We start from the raw sequence: 15,874 nt of genomic DNA on the forward strand, positions 1-15,874 counted from the left end.
CCTAATTAGAGGCCTTTATTTGTCTCCAACTGAGGCAGCCTTCTCTGTGGAGGTGAGGATCACAGACCTGGAGAGAATGAGAGAATCTTTCAATTGTTCTGACCTGTGAGAAACCCTTCAGAGTGATTCCAAGTAATAATATTGCAAAAAAGAAAAATATAGCCATAATGCTAAATCAAAGAGTGATTGCCAAACAAATGTCCCTCCATTTTCAAGGGAGAGGGTCCCCCGTCTTGAGCTTCCCTTTCCCTTTCTGCTAACCTTCATTTTCCCTTGTCAGTTTGTGTCATCTCTTGCATCTCTACTTCTAGTTGCTGGGAAGAGTTGGAGGATTCAAGCTTAGCCCATTGTCTGAAAGAAGCACAAACACAATGAAATGGAAATGCCATTCATAGTCCCAATCCTTACAGCTACACCATGCAGACATAGACTGCTGTTCATGCTGATGACGGCAAGAAGCTTTCATGCTGAGGGAGATGCTAAGTGTTCTTCAAGCATGGCACAAATATGCTGCCAGAAGGTATCACAGTGCGGGGTGAGCTAAGTTCTTGCCGCTCTACATTTCCACTCTTAAATTAAATCTCGTGATTCTACCGCTGTCCTCTGCTCCATTTATCTTTCCCTGGGAATGGCTTTTCTCTGCAATAACACGCACTTGGAATGCTTCAGGACATAATGGATCTTGAGACTAAGCCATAGGCATACCTTCCTCATTTTCAGAAGACTGGAGTAGCATGGACTTGGTTAGCCTGCATTTTGTCACATCCATCCTAGTACCTATATATTCTTGGAAATAAGAAAATTATTTTAGGTCTTTCAGATCCTACCTGCAATCCTCACATCCTAAAGTACACACCTGAAGCCAAGTGGACTAGATGAATGGGGGACAGCTTCAAACTGTTTCCCCTTGGTAGTAGCTACAATGTGGACAAGCGAGGGGGAACCTGCCATTTGCCTTCCCATCATTTTGACGACCCTCATTTGTCAATTCCATTAATGCATATTTCTTTAAGATGAGAGTTTTACAGTGGGTAAGAACATAATGCAAATCTACTTAAGGGACTTGGTACGCAGGATGAAACTCTTCGAGTAGTTGTTTAAGTATCATTTGTTTGGAGACTTTGCTGTTCTTTGAAAGTAACAAATTAGCCCTCCATGATTTCATAGAAGTCAGCAGAAGATGAGAAAACTGGACTGGTGAATTCAATTTCATTATTTGGAACACAGCAGAGTAATATATTCTTAATAATTATTCTTGTCTAAAATAGTCATAAGACTAACCCACAGGCATTATAATGTAGAATAAGAGATGCCATGTCTTTTGTCTGGTTTGGTTTGGTTTGGCATTTGGTTTTTCAAGATTAGGTTTCTCTGTAGCCTTGGCTGCTCTGGACTTGATTTGTAGACTAGGGTGGCCTCTCAGTGATCCTTCTGGCTCTGCCTCCCTGAGAGCTGGGATAAAAGAATGTGCCACATACCCTGCTGCCCTGACTATTATAATGGGCCATAGGGACACCAGCTCTTTGCTATAGAGTGACTCTCACCTTTGACATACTAGATTGTATGAAAGCCTGCCTATCGCTCAGAAGAGAGATGTAATTTCTGTCTTCCAAGCTTGTCACTCTATAAACATCATTGCAAAGACTTCTCTGAATAAGGCCTCCATGTGCAAGACATGCAGAAATACCAGAAATTGGTGGCAAGCTGTCTCCCTATGCCCATTATTTACAAAACGTCAGATTGGTTACCTGGACTATGACAGAAAGTACCTTATAGGTATCTAAGCTTATTTCTCATGGAGAAAAGACTTCTTGAGAGTGATATGCCCTGAACTACAATTGCAGTAAGATTTGTCTTACTTAGGAAGCTCTCAAGGATAAAGGCAGTTTATAAAGTGGTGCAAATTCAAATATATCTTTTTATGTTTTATTGAAAGTAGATTTTTTTCATACATTATATTCTGATTACAGTTTCCCCTCCCCTAACTATGCTCCCCACCTGTGCTCCCATCCCAATCCACACTCTTTCTGTCTGTCCTTAGAAAACAAACAGGCATCTAAGGGATAATAATTTTTTAAATAAATCAAAAATAAATAAAACATAATATGACAAAACAACTAAACAAAAGGGTGGCAAAGAAAAAAACACAAGAAACACATTACACAGGAATCCCATAAAAACACAATGCTTCCTTAATTTCTTTCTCAGTACCTTTATCGTGTGTGTATAGGAGAGGTACTGATTTTTGTGAGTTCATTTTGAATCCTGCTATTTTGCTAAAAGTGTTCATCAGCTCTCTCAGTCTCCTGGTGGAACTTTTAGGGTCACTTATATATACTAGCATATCTTCTCCAAATAGCAATACTTTGATTCTTCTTTTTCAGTTTCTATCCCCTTGATTTCCTTTAGTTGTCTTTTCAAATTTTTATTATAATTTATTCAGATTACATCCTGATTTACATCCTCTTGCTTGTATCTTCCTGTTTTCACCCTCCCTCCCTCTTTTGCTGGTCCTACCCCCCTCCTCTAGACCTCTGACAAAAGAGGACTTCCTCCTCCACCATTTGACCACAGCCTATCAGGTCTCATCCAGATAGCCTGCTTCCCCTTCCTCTGTGTACCTGCAGGGCCTTCCCACCAAGGGGAAGTGATCAAATCAGGGGCAACAGTGCTCATGCCAGAGGCAATCCCTTCCCCAGCCCCAACTGTGGAGAATAAGCTATCCATTAGCTAGATCCAAAGGGTAAACAGAGCTCCTTCAGTTGTCTTAGTGCTCTAGATAAGATTTCAAGTACTATATTGAATAGGCACAGAGAAAGTGGATATCCTGGCCTTGTTACTGACTTTAGAGGAAACTGTTTGAGACTCTCTCCATTCAAGTTGGTGTTGGTTATGGACTTGTTGTAAATTCCTTTCACTATATTAAGGTATGTATGTCTCTTGCATCACTATTCTCTCCAGGACTTTTACAATTAAGGAGTGTTGGTTCTTGTCAAAAGTCCTTTCTGTATCTAATGATATGACCATGTGGTTTTTGTCTTTCAATCCGTTTATATGTTGGATTTCATTTATTGATTTATGTGTATTGAACCATGCCTGAATCTCTGTGATGAAGCCTACTTGATTATGGTAGGTGATATTTTTGATGTGTTCTTGGATTCAGTTGCAAATTTTCTTATTGAGAATCTTTTCAGCTGTGTTTATATGGGAAAATGGTCTGTAATTTTTTTCTTTGTTGGGTCTTCAGTTGGCTTAGATATCAGAATAACTATGGCTCATAAAAAGAACTGGATAGTGTTCCTTCTGTTTCTATTTTGTGGTATAATTTGAGGAGTATTGGGGTTAACTTTTCTTTGAAAGTATGGTAGAATTCTATGCTAAAAACCACTGACCCTCTACTTTTGGGAGTGAGACTTTTATTTATAGCATCTAAGTTTCTGGGGGTTATAGGTCTGTTTACATTGTTTATCTGATTTAACTTTATTAGATGATGTAAACATCAATGATGTTATCTTTTTTTAATAGATTTTCCAATTTAGCAGAGTATAGGTTTTTTAAATATGTTTTTATGATTCTTTGCATTTCTGTGGTGTTATGTCCCCCTTTTGCCTCTACCCTTTTTTATAATTTGTATATTCTATCTCTACTGTTTAGTTAATTTGGTTAAGGGTTTGTCAATTCTGTTGATTTTCTCAAAGATCCAATGGGTTTTCCCCCCCGATACTTTATATCATTTTGTTTGTTTGTTTCTACTTAACTTATTTCAGCCCTGAGTTTGATTATTTCTTCCTATATACTTCTTTTGCATACTATTTCTTATTTTTCTTCTAGAGCTTTATCAGGTATGCGGTTAAGCTACTAATACGAGACCTCTCCTATGTGTTTAATATACATATCATATATGTATATATATATTAATATAGGCACTTAATGCCATGAACATGCTTCTTAAAACTATCTTCTTCCCACCACATACGTTTGAATATGTTGTGTGTTTGTTTTTATTTAGTTCTAGAGAATTTTTAGTTTCTGTCTTGACCCATTTTTCATTCATAGTAAAAAGTTCCAATTTCCGTTCTTGTATGCTGCGATCATAAGCTATCTGTTGTTTCTGTTGTTGTTGATATCCAGTTTTAATCTGTGGTGGTCAGACAGGATGCATAATATTATTTTTTGTATGTGTTGAGATGTGCTTTGTGTCCATGTATGTTGTCAGTTTTGAAGAAAGTTCCATGAACAACTGAATGGAAGGCATAGTCCTTTGTGTTTGAGTGAAATGTTCTGTAAATGCCCTAGATCCATTTAATTTATGATATCAATTAGATACAGAATTCTCTATTTTTTTGTCTGGATGAGAGTTGCATTTTGATGTCATCGACTCTCACTGTGTGAGGTTCAACATGTAACTTTAGCTGCAGTGATGTTTCTTGTATGAACTTGGCTGTCCTTCTGTTTGCTACGTAGATGTCAAGAAGCGTAGAGACCACCTTGTAGAGTTCCCCTTCTATGAGCATGCAATGACTTTCCCCATCTCTCCTGAGTAGTTTTGGTGTAAAGTCAGCTTGTTAGATATTAAAGTGCCTTCGCTGGCTTGCTTCTTCAGTCTGTATGCTTGGAATATTTTTTCCATTCTTTTATGCTGAGGTGATGTCTATCCTTCATGTTAACATGTTTTGTTTTGTTTTGTTTTGTTTTTTAGGTGCTGCAGGATGGATTCTGTTTATAACCCATTGTTGGTCTGTGTCTTTTAATTACATAATTGAAACCATTGATATTGAGGGTTATCAAGGGCAGTGTTTGTTGATTCCTATTATTTTGTTGTGGTAGTGTGAGGTTTTTATACTCCTTCTTTTGATTTACTGATCTAATTATATTTATTCATTGTGTTTTCTAAGATACTGTTAGCCTCTTCAGGTTGAATTTTTTTTCTTCTACTGCATTCTGAAAAGCCAGGTTTGTGGATAGATACTGCTTAAATTTGGTTTTATCTGGAAATGTCTTTCTTTCTCCATCCATTGTGACTGAAAATTTTGTTGGGTATTGTAGTCTGGGCTGGCATTGGCAGTCTCTTAGAATGTTTAGAACATCAGTATAGACCATATGATTTTTAGAGTCACCATTGAAAAGTCAAGTGTTGTTCTTATAAGTTTTGTGGTTTTTTTATCTTGTAGTTTTTAATATTTTTATTTTTGTTCTTTACATTGAGTGTTTTGACTATTATGTAACATGGGTAATTTATTTTCTGGTCTAGTCCATTTGGTGGTCTGTATGTTTCTTATACTTTTATAGGCATCTCCTTCTTTAGGTTAGAAAGTTTTTCTGCTATGATTTTATTGAAAATATTTTCTGTGCCTTTGACCTAGGTGGTTTCTTCTCCCTCTATTCCTATTATTCATAGATTTTGTCTTTTCATAGTGTCCTAGATTTCCTGTATGTTTTGTGTCTGGATATTTTTAGATTTAATTTTTTTTAAACTGAGGTATCCATTTCTTCTATTTTATATTTAATGCCTGAGAATCTTTCTTCTATTTTTTATATTCTTTTTGTGATGCTTGCCTCTGAAGTTATTGTTTGAATTTCTAAATTTTTCATTTCCAGATGTTCCTGACTTTGGATTTTCTTTATTGATTCTATTTCCATTAGAAGGTCTTGAACCTTTCATTCCACAGTTTATGTTTTCATACATTAATTGTTTGTTCATTTCTTCCTTAAGGAACTCTAACATATTCACTAATGCTATTTTAAGATGTTTTTATTATGCATCAGCTATGTTGAATTTCTCATGGTCTATTAGTGTTGTTGTGCTCTAGTGGAGACATTGCCAGAATGTTATCGATTGTGTTTTCACAAAGGTATCTTGGCGTCTGAGTTTGAAATGATTTTAATTCTGGGGCTAATAGCTCTTCTTTTCTTTGTTGGGTGGGAGTTTTGTTCATTGGTTTCTGTTGCCTTCTCTGGTCATGAGGAGAATGTGGTGGCTGTGGATTGCAGGGCAGCGAATGCTTCCAAGATGCTGCCAGTGTGACCACAGTGGATCCAGGTTAGAATATGTTTCTTGATATTGAGAGCTGACACTTGGGGGTGTAGATTGATTAGAAGAAGGAGTTAGGAGGAGGATAGAAAGGTGGACTAAGATCTGCATAGTCCCCTAGGGATGTGGACAGAGAAGAGCGAGAAGCCTCAGCTGATGGTCTACTATAAGAGGAGGAGGGACGGTGGAGATCTGAATATTACCTACATGCTTCCCTGGGGCAGTCAGTGGCAGTTGGGTTTCCAGGCAGTGCATGTAGGAGTTGGAGGCGGAAACAAAGGGATTTGGTGGTAAGGAAAGCTAAAGAGAAGACCTCAAAGAAGATGTGGTCAGAGAAGAAGTGGAGGCTGCAGCAGATGGACTGCTACAGAGCTGAGGATAAGAATAGAGGATTGGATTTGAAAGAGAAGAAGGAGCCATGAAATATATCTTACAAGAATTACTTTATTTATAATGAACAATATGCTGCTTGCAAAAAGTATAGCTCTATTAACCATTCATTATGGACAGATGCAACTCTCTGTGCTGAATACTGTACATTAAATTTCTTGATATTTTGATCTCCATTTTTGACAATGAAAATGTCAAGTATTGGAGTGTAAATTATCCGAAGTAGCTATAAGTGTTGAGATCAAGATATGAACAGATGTCCCACCAATCTAAAACCAAGTGTTTATCTCCTATGAGTTATCTCTCCAACTAGCTACTGAGAAATTAAATAAATATGGGTAAATAGAAAAATATTAAAAGATATCAATCTGAGGGCTTATTATTATCAATTATATTTTTTACATTACAGAAAATAAGAATAGGGCACCCTTAAATCACTGCCTCCAAAACTTACTGGCTTGTATTGAATAATACAAATATAATAATAGTACAGTAATATAGTTGAATTCCCTTGGCATTTGGATTTTGCTGATAATCTTTGACAAAGAAAAATCACATATTTTTATCTCCAGTTCTTCTTAAAAGATGATCACTCTTTTAATTAAGAGATGATGCATCAAATACAAATATTAACATTTTACTAGGAACAAGGATTGGTGGGCACCAATATCATAGAAAACATGTATATTCATTAAAATACCTTAATAGAATCTAACTTCAGGCTCTGATTAATTTAAGAGTGGCCCATAAACTCACTCTGTTCTATAATGCCAGACCACTTAAGGTCAACAGGAACAAACCAAATAACCTTCTAGACCACTCTTTAGAAAAGCAAGACCTATATCTTAGTAAAAGAACATTGTTCTGCCAAGATGGTTATGTGGCTTTCTCACCAAGAAAAGTAAGGTTTACCCTTGAAAAAAAATGCTTGTCATTGAGAAGATGTTTAACAGCTTTACTAGTAAAGGAACCACCACATCCTTGTTGAAAATACTGAATGGAAGCTTGGTGTCTGTGTTTACCCTTGCCCATGGAACATGAATCCACCCTTCTCTGCCAGTTCTCTAAGTGCAAGGTGCTAGACAGTAAAGCCAGACCAGAAAGGGGGAAAGCCTCAGGGCCACTGAGCAAGTAGCCATGTCCCTAGGGACAGTTTACTGCTGCCAAGTAAGAAACAAGATGAGGATGTAGGGTGAGAATACAGAGAATCCCCACAGACGGATGCTGCTTTGTGAAAGCACAAGGCTCCTAGAGTTTCTTTAGATAGAGAAGGAGATTGATTTGGCTAGACTGGTCATCTCAGTGTCCTGTGTGTTATAGTATATCTCCAAATGTGTCCTGGAAGATCGGTGAGAGACTTCACATATGTCAGTACGTGCCGATGAGTGAGATTATTTTGGACACTTACACAGCAGGGCTCCCTTCTTCTGAGATTTGGTTGCAGAAGGTGGCCATGATCCTCATAGGGCTCAGAATCACAGTCTTCAGTTACTAATGACCTACATCCCAGATTCCTTCCAAAAGCAGTGGGTGATCACCCTCACACCTCAGGAAGGTAATTTTTGCAATGGAGCCTCCCTGACCTACGTAGGCTATATCCCCAAAGGCACTGCATCTGGTTGGCAAAAGGAAAAAGGTAGTGTTATGGCTTCGATCACTTCTGTCCCTAATTGCCACTGCACCCAATTACACACATTTTGGATTCACCTTTTTGTATAAACCAGAAACAAGAAACAATGTCCCTTCTTTCAGTAGCAAAGCACTTTATAGACTTTGTGACTTTCAGGAGTAGTTAGCTACTTTTTGGTTCTGGGGAATATTTTGTGTGATTGTTTCAGCTTTGTGTGTTTGTACTTCCCCCTCTCTCTCCCTCCATCCTTCCTCCCCTGACATCCCCCATCTCTCTTTCCCTCCCCACCCCAGCCTCTGCATGTGCATATGCCTGTGCATGCATGTACATGTGTGTACACACTTTATACAGCAAGTGTGAATGAATAAAGAACATTACCTCAGCAAGGATGAAAACAGCTTTTAGATGTTTCATATATATTAGCTGATTTAACAGGCAATTCAACCAAACATCGGTACACCAATCTAAAAACATCAAGAAAAATAATTCCGAGATGTTAGATACTGTTTCCAGGCTCAAGTGATTGTTCATGGAAAAGCTTAAGATTTGAACTAGAGTACAGCACAAACTTCTTGCTATTTCTACAGCTTCGTGAATGAAACTATACATACAAAATATCTCATAAGAGGTGGACTTTCAACACATATCTTTGGAGAGATTCTTAAGAAATAGAGAAAAGCTTAGGAACTGGATTGAGGAATGAGATGATTTTTGACTTACAGCTATGTCAGCTTTCCTACAGATAGGATGCTGTGAGTTTCTTCAGCTAAAATAGGCAAGATTGTGGCCAACTTTCCTCTCAAACAAAACAGTCCTAACTAAAAGGACTCTGCAGACTTGACAGATGGCCTATAATTTCTAATCCAGGACAGATAGTAAAGTCTAGGTCCAGAGACAGGTATGGGAATGTGTAGGGTAGTATTGTTCGCAGGTCTTTCTACCAGGCACTGAGAGTGTCATGGAACCCTGCAGTTAGCAATATTTAATTACTAGCTACCAAGGTTTCTGGGGATCATTAACATACAAATAATGGTTCAGATGTTCTTGTCAACAGTAACACAATGAAAGCAGAAAAGATGAGAAACCAGAAGACAATGAACAAGGATTTTAAATAAAGGTGTTAGGAAAGGTGGGGGGGTGGGGTGGGGATGGGGGGAAGGCAGCCAGCTACAGGCTCGGGACAAGGAGACAGACTGACATTTCTCTTTGTCCACTGTGTGACTTAAAAAGCCAGCAACAGAAGTCACCTCAACCCTTGTTAACCCTACAATCACTGTCTGCTTTTGCACAGTTGAGCCCAGAGACCAAGTGGTTATTGAGAAAAAAACAGCTGTTGCAGGCTAAGGCTCCATGCCAGCCTGAAAGGCAGCTCAGGTAACTGTTTTGTCCCATGGCTTAAGTTATAAATCCCAAGGGCTTCACATTCCCAAAAGATCCAAACTAGTGCCATAAGATGAACACGCAAATTTCACCTGATCTCTAGTCTCCAGTTGATGATATCTACAGAATTGTTACTACACACTGAGCATTCTGCCAGATGCTGCGTAGACTTCCTAAAGTATGTAATCTGCCCTCAAGTCAACCAGCGATACTATTCTTATCCTCTGAGAAGAAAGCTGAGTCTCAGATATATAAAGAATTGAACAAACATTCAGCTAGTGAAGTTGATGAACAGCAAAGCCAGCTTAGCCTGACTTTTAAGCAAGCATGGAAACCAATAAGACCAGTCTGTCTTGGTACAAAGGATGGGAGAATGGATCTTGGGACTGGATTTTTATGGGGAAAAGTTGTATCTGTATTTTTGCACATTCCAGTATCACATGGAATGAAGAATAACAAGGAATACTCTTAACACTTTCGAGTATGAGGCTAGCCAGGACTAGGGCTACATATTTTATTAGCAGCACCCAGAAGGTAGAGAGCCATGGCTTTAATGTTTTGTATAGAGGGCAAGTAGCATCTCTATAGCATGCAAGCAAAATGTTTGGTGTCTTCACTAGTAAGGTCTTGCCATCTAATAATGGCGGCCAACCATGGACAATGGCAGTGGCCTATATTGATTTGGATATCCATGGAGCCTCCATGAACTGGAGCTAACCCACTGAGATTTTGACTTGGTAATCTAAACAGCATTGTTCTCCCATGTTGGGTTCCACCATCAAACTTCTTTTTAAAAACTGTGTGTCTGCACGCACAAGTGTGTGTGTGTGTGTGTGTGTGTGTGTGTGTGTGTACATTAACATTTATGTAGGTGCTGCTGGAGACCACAAAAAGGAATTAAATATCCTAAAACTGAAGTTACAGACAGTTGTCAGTTCCCTGACCATAGATGCTGAGAACTGAGAACATAAGGTGCTCCTAACTATTAAGACAGCTCTCAAGCCCTGGATTCCTTTAAACAATAATTTCAGTTATCTTACAAGCTCGTGGTCTTCTTTGCACATCTATATTTTTGATCAATCTGCCCCTTTCTCCACCTCCCTGACACCATTCATAACTTAGTTCTTCAGCTCCCAGTAACCACCACCCACCCCTGATCTACAGACCACATGGTTTCACTACCCACTTTTGTTATCATATTGGTTTGCAAAATTGCTCTTTCTTTCCAAAGCATGTGTCTAATAATGATCAAGAAACAGACACGAATCTTTTCCTCAAGGAAGATGCCAAGGGTTCTCTCAAAGGACCCTTGAACCTTTTCCAGCCATCTGCTTGATCAAGTCCTTTGGGCAGCCGATAAAATTTACATTTTTTCCTGAGAAATCAATGAAGTTTGTGGTCATGGATTCAAGGTCATAGGGCTTATGTGGCCCATCAACCTTCTTTCCCATTTTGGTTGAGTGCATTCCAGACAAATTCCAAAATAACTACCTTGAAGAATGTTTGACCCTTTCACTTCTCAGATGTCACACATGAAATAGAAAGTCCTTTCCAAGATGAACTTGGGTCTTCTTGTGCATTTCCCACCAATTCTCAATCGTGGCTTTCAGCTTGAAAACTTGTGTGTGTCACTTAAGTCTGTCACAAACACAGTCGCTGTCTTTTTAAGCCTCAAACCATGAGTCGTATGACAGGAAATGCAGGGTTAGGATCTTGTCTTGAACCTATGACCCAGACGAGATCTGGGATCCATCCAAAGGAAGAGTCAGATCATACACACACACACACACACACACAGAGAGAGAGAGAGAGAGAGAGAGAGAGAGAGAGAGAGAGAGAGAGAGAGAGAGAGAGAGAGAGAGAGAGAGAGAGAGAAATCAAATTGAATGAAAAATTAGAAAATGGCTTTAAACTTTGGATTTAGATTTTCTCTGATTAGCAGGGATTGGGGATCATTTTTAAGCTGGCTTCTTGCTTTACATGAAACCAAGAAAGGTTATACTTTAGGTCTGCTCATTAATTTATACACAAGCTTGTGCATGAATTTCTACATAAATTTTACTAGGAAGCTTATTAATTTGACCTATTACTCTATGGCTTTACCGTTTTTAAGAATAGCTTATGGGGAAAATGTGTAACTGTTTTATTGAAGTGAATATTAAACTGAATGCCAGAATTGAAAGTTTAAAATAACAACAGCTAACATTTACTTAGTTTATAATGCATGTCATACACCATTCAACAAATTTAAGAAAGATTAATTCATTTCTCTCTATACATTTATTCCTTTGAAATCAGTCCTATAAATAACTAAATACTACAGCTTTAAGATCTGAGTGCACAGAAGACAAAACTTGTTGCATCATCTCAATAAATCTTGAGAATGATATAACTATCCTAATACCAAAAAGTAAACAAGTAATATGTAATTTAGCAATACTAAATAATCTCCCAATGAAACAACTACATGTATACCCAATCAGACTGAGGAGCAATGGATGCACAGGATTTTAAATACAACCCTAGGCTTCTGACCTCCACAGTGCAGTGTAGTCAAACTACAAATAGAATTACTTGTTCCAAGTGAAAAGATAAAAGAAATCAACCACTTCTGAGGGCTTATTGTACATGTGACATTGTATTCAACATTTTATATGCTTGGAGAAAAGTACATCTGCAGGATTATTGGTTAACTGCATCCAGGTGGGGAAATCCATAAGGCTTATGCACTCTCACCAGGGCAGATGTGGAGCTTGTACTTAGGATGAAGGATGTTAAGCCCAAGTGCAGATGACTTCCGGTTCATCGGCAGACTTCGGGTACTCGGCAGAGAAAAGCTCTCTGCTCCCATAGCTCTTCCTCATAGCTCCTGAGATACCATGATCTGATTCCCTCACAGGAGACAGCTTTGTCTCATTTCTATAGCAAATGACCATGAATTTCTTGAGAGTATGTGTGTATCATCCCCTTAAAACTCCAAGTATAATATCTCAAACCAAAATATGCTAAAATAAATAGAGGTAGGGTGAATGAATTGTTGCCTGTTCCTGGGAAATATTAACATTTTCCAATTCCACTATTCTTATGTAAGCTTCTATTACTCCCATCAAATTAGTCTCACATAGTTGTTTAAACCAGTTTATCAGATCCCAGACACCTTCAGTCAAAGGTCTTCATTTTACATGAGAATCCCAAAGCATATAAAGTCTGCTTTCATTAATACCTTCCTTTGTGAAATGCAGCCCCAGCATGGGTCTAAAACATCCAGTCCTAGGAAGGTATCTTGAAAGGGTCAAGGCAAAAGGAAAAATGTACATACCAACCATGCTGGTCAATGATAACATTCAAGGAACTGCTTTGATTTCTTGCCCTTTCTTTCAATAGAAGCTTGATTTTTAAGTCAAATACGGTTTCATAAAAATATAATTATAGGGTTATTTAAAAAATAAAAATATAGAAAATGTTCTAATAGGCGTAGAAAAATCAACCAGCTCCCTCTGATTCCTTTCTAATATTTATCTTCCCCGAAAAGTAGCCATTTTTAACTTTTAAAATTATTTCTTTAAAAATGAATCTCCGTTTTAAGAATACATGTATTTCCCAGATGCTGTGAAGTGCCATGTGCTTAGGACTTCCATTATCAAGTCATCTTACTCAGGGAGCATTTTAGCCCTATTGGGCTTCTACTTCATTTGCTTTTATCACAGTCTTTCCCCATTATTAGAGTGTATGAATACTGGCCAATGCTCAGCAAGCAATGTACTATGCTTATACATTGCTTTCCGGAATTCCTCTTTGGGTTTCCTGGCCCAGACGAATGTCTAGGAGCTAGAGCTGCCGCAATACTCAGAGGCACTTGTTGCTCTTGCATGGGACCCAGATTCAGTTCCTAGCACCTATATGGTGGTTCATGGCCACCTGTAAATGCAGTTCCTAGAAGATCAGATGTCTACCTCACGCACTGTCTACCTCAGGCACTGTTCATGCGTGTGATACACTTACATATGTGCAGGCAAAACACTCACACACATACATTTTTTTAATTTGTTAATTTTTTACTTGAATTTCCCTTGCCTCCATTTTATAAACACCCCCGATTAAACATTTCACATGGCCAAGGTCATTGGATCCTTCATCACGTTCTTCTCCCCCAGCCCATACACATTGCTTCTTACTGATGCACTCTCGTTATCTTAGAAGTTTGATTTACAGTTTGCCCTTTCTTCTGATTTGTATTGGACCCTGGCTCTCTTATCCCTATCTTTCTCAGTTTACTCTTATTTTTATGGAAAACATATTCTAATGGCTGAGAAAGGTATGATGGAGTGAGAACTTTGAAGTATTGCTTCTCCAAATATACTTTCAGTATACTTAATTTACTATGAACCAAAATTTTTAAATTGAAAATTGCTCCAATTTCTTCCTTGAAACAAGTTCTCTCTGGATAGCTCTAGCTATGCTGAAATTCAGTATGTAGACTAGGCTAGCCTCAAACTCACTGAGATCTGCCTGCCTTTGACCATCAAGTCTTGGCTTTAAAGTCATGTGTCACTGTGACTGGCTACTTCAAATTTTTGAAGCCAACATTATTCTGCATCCAGGAGATCTGTGGAGGAGTTGGCTACGATTACAACAACATTCTCATGCTTGATCTATTTTATATGTGAGTGCATTTTAAAATGTTTATTTCTTTTCCTTTTATTGGAAATAGATTTGGCTTTTTTCTAATAAAATACGTCTTGATTACAGCTCTCCCTTCCAGTTCCTTTCTCCCTCCCTCCTATCTGGATCCACCTCTCTCTGTCTCTCATTAGAAAACAAGCAGTCTTCTAAGGAATAATAGTAAAATGAAATATAATAAGATAAAACATAGACTAACAATCAGAAGGATTGCATATGCACAAGGAAATGAACCAAGGAAAAGCACAAGAAACAGACATAGAAGTAGAGACCCACTCATTTACACATTCAGGAATCCCATAAAAACACTAAACTGGAAGCCATAATAGAAGTACAAACAATCTGTGGGGGAGGTGGGGGGGGGGAAGTGGTGCATGTGTAAATAGAATAAAAATAAAATTTAAAAGGTTAAAAAATCCCTGATAAAACATTTTGAGACAAGGACCCTCCAAAGTTGTCACTGAGCTTCTTTTTTGTTGGTCATCTACTGCTGAGTGTACAGCCTACCCTTAAGAGTAGTTTGTTTCTCCAGTGAGAATCCTTGGAGAAAACTAAATTTCTACCTACACATGGTTGTCATGGGAGATAGCTTTTGTGTTAGTGATAGGGGCATGTCTCCACTTCTTCTTTCAGATCCATGACCACATCTGGTGCAGACCCATACAAGCCCTGTGCATGCTGCCACGGTCTTTGTAAGTTCATAAGGGCATCAATCTTGTTGACTTAGAGGCCTTGTTTCCTTAGTGTCCTTCATCCTCTCTGGGTCTTTCCTTCTTCTTCCTCCCCTTCCCCTCTACTTTGGCATCTCTATTTGTATCATCCTTTCTCAGTAAGGGTTTAGGAAGTCTTGTTGATGAGACATTATGGGTTTCCCTTCTGATTCTACTAAGAAACACAATCTCAAAGAAAACTTTCCAATCCTCTGTCATTTACAATCTTCACATCCCTTCTTCCACAATGTTTCCTGGATCTTGGGTGTAGGAGTGTTTCCTAGAGTTATCTGTTGGGACTAGACTCCACAATTCAGCATTTTAATTGGTGGTGTTTTTCTGTCTCCATCTCCTTTAAAAAGATGTTTCCTTGATGAGGGGTAAACATTTTACTATATTTCTGTAGAGACTTAGAATGTAGTTAGGAAATATGCCAGTTTGGTAAAGTAGTGGTTATAAGGTTTCCTCCAAGATCCATGACGTCACTAGACTAAGTAGGTACCTGAGTTTCTGCTGGCAGGTGTGTTTCTGTCTTGTTCAGCAGGCCTTAAGTTAAATTAGACAGCTATTGGTAACTGCCAAGGTATCTATGCCACTACTGTACCTGAAGGCATATCTTGACATGTTTGTTCTTGTTATGGTTCATAGACATCATAGCCGGGTGGGACTGTGGTTGCCATGTTGGAATACGTTAAGAGGCATTAAAGCTTCAAATATTTAATACCAATATCTTTAATTTGTATGGTCACAGTAGTACACACACACACACACACACACACACACACACACACATACACACACACACTGATTATTTCTACATTACCTAATTTTTCACCATGGAAGTTACAAAGAGACTTAGAAATTACTATATGAAAAGGAGAGGAACCTAATTTAACATAACTATAGAAGATTGAATTGGAATTTTCTGGTTATCACAGTAGACCTCAGTTCAACTCAGTTAAACAAATGCCTTCCAAACAGCATTCATTAGTTACCCCCAAAGCTCAAAAAAAAAAAAAAAAACCCTCTATGGCTGTTTGTTATTTCTTAAAG

The 15,874-nt window shown here is 38.3% G+C and overlaps 1 long non-coding RNA gene across 1 annotated transcript in view; it reads right to left on the reverse strand.

The window, feature by feature from the left end:
• Positions 1-204: 204 nt before the first annotated feature.
• The window catches only part of LOC127204620 (uncharacterized), an 87,217-nt gene continuing 71,547 nt past the window's right edge, over positions 205-15,874 (reverse strand). The window contains exons 4-5 of the long non-coding RNA XR_007832493.1: positions 8,430-8,515; positions 205-351 (exon numbers count right to left, since the gene is read on the reverse strand). This is a non-coding gene — a long non-coding RNA (uncharacterized LOC127204620). The remainder of the gene's footprint in view (positions 352-8,429; positions 8,516-15,874) is intronic.

Source organism: Acomys russatus, chromosome 2 (genome assembly GCF_903995435.1).
Source record: "Acomys russatus chromosome 2, mAcoRus1.1, whole genome shotgun sequence".
Classification (NCBI taxonomy): Eukaryota; Metazoa; Chordata; class Mammalia; order Rodentia; family Muridae; genus Acomys; species Acomys russatus.